The 4,789-nt window shown below is 47.9% G+C and overlaps 1 pseudogene; it reads left to right on the plus strand.

Annotated features, from left to right (window-relative positions):
* The first annotated feature begins 3,039 nt into the window (after positions 1 to 3,039).
* On the plus strand, positions 3,040 to 3,455 carry LOC116758702 (annotated as a pseudogene).
* The last annotated feature ends 1,334 nt before the right edge of the window (positions 3,456 to 4,789 follow it).

Raw genomic sequence — 4,789 nt, forward strand, 5'->3', positions numbered from 1 at the left:
TGTGTGTGGGTGCACGCACGCGCAGGGTGAGGGGAGAGGGAGGTTAGAGGAAAATCCAAACAGGCAGACATAACCCTTGGCAAAAAGAGAGTTGTGAACTTTTGAACCCTGCCAGTATACAAAGCGTACAATAATACCCACCCACCCAGTTCTGCAGGTAATACAATCACAGTTCTCAGAGTAAATAAAGTCTAATCCCACCAGAGTGTACTTCAAATAAGAACTTTGTTTCACTGGTATTAGTGCCTTATTTTTTCAGTTGTTTCTAAGTTCATACATATTTGTATCATCAGTATCACTCTGAGCTTCTATGCTTTTAAAGATAAGGACCAATAGTTTAATTTTACAACAAAAATTACCTAGTAATATATCAAGAATATAGAATATTTTATATAAATGCATAATACGTTTTTTAATTATAGTGGCATTTTCTGCTTATATTTCCCAAATGTAGATTAAATGTTTAATTATCTAATTCCATGTTAATTAAATAATTTTGGTATGTCATAAACAGCGAATAAAATAATTCTTTTCAGAGATTAAAAAATTACTTTGTTACACATTTTAACTTCATAGGGCACAATTAAAAGAAGAGAAAAACAAATTTGTTGCTCTGTCCTTCTAATATGTTTTGGTCCATCTAGTATCTAGTATAATCTGCATATTCATTGGATTTTATCTTTTTTTTTTTTTTTTCTGTACGCGGGCCTCTCACAGTTGTGGCCTCTCCCGTTGCGGAGCACAGGCTCCAGACGTGCAAGCTCAGTGGCCATGGCTCACGGCCCAGCCGCTCCGCGGCAAGTGGGATCTTCCCAGACCGGGGCACGAACCCATGTCCCCTGCATCGGCAGGCGGACTCTCAACCACTGCGCCACCAGGGATGCTCAATTTTATCATTTTTTTAATCTTTAGTACTATTCAAGTTCAGCAACTCGTACCAAAAATGCAAGATGATCATTTTCAGACAAACTGTGGGCTAATGAATATCTATTGTTCATCCTCTTGCCTTTGAACAAAATATTACCATGGTGAAGGGAAAAAATCACATACAGGAAACTATGACAATGAAAAGCATGTATGTGTACTCAAAATCGTAACATCAGATAATAATGCTGATGTTTACCAATTGTTTCCTAATTACCAGCATTTGCTGTGGATTACTTAATTTCTCCTCTTTGTATTCTTTTGAGTGGGTTCTATTACAATCTTCCCACTTTACAAATGAGAAAAAAAGAGGCAGCAAGAAGTCATTTTTCCAAGAGGACACAAGTAATTGCTAGAGCTAAGAGCCTTATACCAGGCCCCTGGACTTGACTTTACTTTCTTTTGTGAAATGTGATCCTTTGAGATTTAAACAAATAAAAATTAGACTTCTTTTTCAATGTTTCTGGTTTTCTGCTACAGTTATTTGAACATCAAAAATAATAGTAAACGAACTATTAGACTATTATAAAGTAAATTGAAGGTGTTCTCTATAATGCATGGCATTTGCTTTTTGTCACACAATCTGGCCCAAATGTCAGATGAATATATTTTATAAAATTTAACTGAAAGCACAATACATATTACAAAGTTGAAAACTGTTACTAAAGGTGAAACAGCCAGGGGTTCAGGGCTTGAGTGCGTTCCCTGCCTGGCTCCAGGCTCCATGCCGCATCCGGTCAGTGGCTGCCTCCCTCTTCCCCAGCAGTGCACCCATGGGCTGAGAGAACCTTGAATACTCCAGGACGAAAGGCTGGCAGGTCCAGAAAATTATCAAAGCTTTTCCTGCAGACTCGGCTAAAGCTCAGTGAGAAGATGCAGGTGGCACAACTAATGCAACGTGGCTGACAGTGTCTTGGTGCTCCGGCCTGGAGTCAGGCCTGAGTCTCTGAGTTCAGGACATTGGACCACCAAAGACCTCCCGGTCCCAAGTACTATAAATCAGTGAAGGCTCTCCCAGAGATTTCCATCTCAATGCTAAGACCCAGCTCCACTCAAAGACCAGCAAGCTCTAGTGCTGGACACCCCATGCCACACAACTAGCAAGACAGGAACACAACCCACCCAATAGCAGAGAGGCTGCCTAAAATCCTAATAAGTTCACAGACATCCCAAAGCACATCATCGGATGCGGTCCTGCCACCCAGAAAGACAAAATCCAGCCTCATCCACCAGAACACAGGCAACAGTCCCCTCCACCAGGAAGCCTACACAACCCACTGAACCAACCTTACCTACTGGGAGCAGACACCAAAAACAACGGGAACTACAAACATGCAGCCTGCAAAACAGAGACCGCAAACACAGTAAGTTAAGGAAAATGAGAAGACAGAGAAATATCCAGCAGATGAAGGAGCAAAGTAAAAACACACCAGACCAAACAAATGAAGAGGAAATAGACAGTCTCCTGAAAAAGAATTCAGAGTAATGATAGTAAAGATGATACAAAATCTTGGAAATAGAATGGAGAAGATACAAGAAACGTTTAACAAGGACCTAGAAGAACTAAAGAGCAAACAAACAATGATGAACAATATAATAAATGAAATTAAAAATTCTCTAGAAGAAATCATTAGCAGAATAACTGAGGCAGGAAAATGGATAAGTGGCCTGGAAGATAAAATAGTGGAAATAACTACTCAGAGCAGAATAAAGGAAAAAGAATGTAAAGAATTGAGGACAGTCTCAGAGACCTCTGAGACAACATTAAACACACCAACATTCGAATTATAAGAGTCCCAGAAGAAGAAGAGAAAAAGAGGTGCGCCGTGGGGGCGCCGCCACACAGAGGCGGCTGCGCGGAGGCTCAAAGGAAGCGGACAGAGGGTGTGGCAAGCGAGGGAAGCCCGCCGGCCCGCAGACAACCGTTGCGGCCTGATGACGTCGCACAATGGCCGGCCCCCTCGGGAAGTGGAGCCCGTTTGTTCTGCCTGCATCGCGCCTCAGGCTGGAGCCTGTGAGGAGTGGAAGGGCTGAGGGATGTCTTTTCTGTTCTGCCCTGACACCTGCGAAGCCGTGGCCCCTTCTCTGCCCTTGTGCTGAGAACCGTGGATACTGATGGATGTGGCCGAGAGCCCTGACTGGAACCCTTGCTCTCCAGAGAATGAAGAAGGGGAGCAGCAGGGGCTCTCCGACAATGACATCCTGAGGGAAAGTGGGTCTGAGCAGGATCTGGATGGGGCGGGGGGAGGGCTTCTGATGTGGAGGACAAGGAGAACGTCGCCCCGGGACTGAGCCAGGAGGAAGAGGAGAGTCGCTCCGATGAGGAGGACCGGGACTCTGAGGCTCAGGAGCCAAGCGGAGGCCCGGCCAGGCCCCCGCAGGCTGAGGGGTACCTGGGGAAGGAAGACTGCACCAGCGACCTGAGGGACGAGGCCTCGTCGGTCACCAGGGACCTGGACAAGCATGAGTTAGACTACGATGAGGAGGTCCCCAAGGAGCCCGCCCCCGCCATGCAGGAGGACGACACCTAGAAGGCCGGGCCTGAGGATGATGAGGAGAGGAGAGAAGGGGCTCCGGGGAAGGACGGGAAGGCGGGCGTCTGCGGCATGGAGGACAGGGAGCCCGTGGAGGCCGCCAACGAGAAAAGAGGACAACGACGGAGAGATCGACGATGGAGAGATCGATGATGATGACCTGGAGGAGGGTGAAGTGAAGGACCCCAGTGACAGGAAGGTGAGGGCTCATCCCACCTGCCGATTCTTCATGAAAGATGTTGTGACACCATTGTCCACTCCTCCTTCACCAATATCAAATTCCATACCATTCAGAGTCCAGGTTAAAGGTACAAAATATACGATATTCATCTCTTTAGTAACTCACAGTCCCCCTGCTCCAGAGGCCAGACTCCTTTCTCCTGGATCCAGAATACTGCTGTGAAGCCAGGGGAAGGGGGAGACTCTGAGGGCAGAGAGCGGCCATGACAAGGCTCACAGGAGCTGCGTGCTGCCTGCACGGGGGGTGGGGGCATGGGGGCGGTGGAGCCCCATCCTACAAGTGGCCTCAAACAAGCCTGTCCCTTGTCCTGAGGTGACCCAAGGTAGAGGGTGCACAGGAACACTCGGGGCCCTGGTCAGCGAGTGCTGGGGGCGTGTCCTCTGGGCCGTGCTAATTCTGTGCTGCTGGTTTCTGCCGAGTGGGGGAGTCCGGCTCGTCTGAATTAGACAGCCATGCAATGGCTCCGTGTGTGCTGTGCCAGTGGAACGGGAGCGTAGCCGCCCTCGGGTTGCAGATACGTGTGTAGTACCTTGTAGAAAGTAAATTGTTACAGGTCTTCCAAGGCTTTGGTATTTTAAGTGTCATTATTTCAGAAAATTTAAACTTAAGCCGCAGACTTCTTTTTCATAATGACGTCAGCCCATCTCTGGAATTTCTGGAGTAAAATGATGGAGACAAACACGCATGCATACACATATATGTACTGCAGTCATTTCCAGTTAGCACTGTCCACAAACCGTGTGGTTCAGAAACCTGGCCATCGGTCAAGACCAGCCAGAGGCCCCCATGGCAGCAAGGGCAGGAGGCAGCAGCATCCACTGTTGAGGCCACAGAGGCTCGGGTCCAGGTGCTTGGGGTCCCACTGCTGAAGTACTTCCCAGAATTTAGCCCCAGAAGCACACACACCATGAAGTAAAGTTGGTGGTGGTACTGCAGGTCAGCATCATCGGGAGGTGCCTGGACAGACGAGGACAGTGTGCCCTCTCCAGGGACGTCTGGGGGTCACGTCACAGTAGGAGGGGAGGTGCCTCCAGGTCACACTGAGCGCCCAGTTGGGGTTTTGGGGAGTGAGACCAGTGGGTCAGGCATT

This window comes from Phocoena sinus, chromosome 1 (assembly GCF_008692025.1).
Source record: "Phocoena sinus isolate mPhoSin1 chromosome 1, mPhoSin1.pri, whole genome shotgun sequence".
Lineage (NCBI taxonomy): Eukaryota > Metazoa > Chordata > Mammalia > Artiodactyla > Phocoenidae > Phocoena > Phocoena sinus.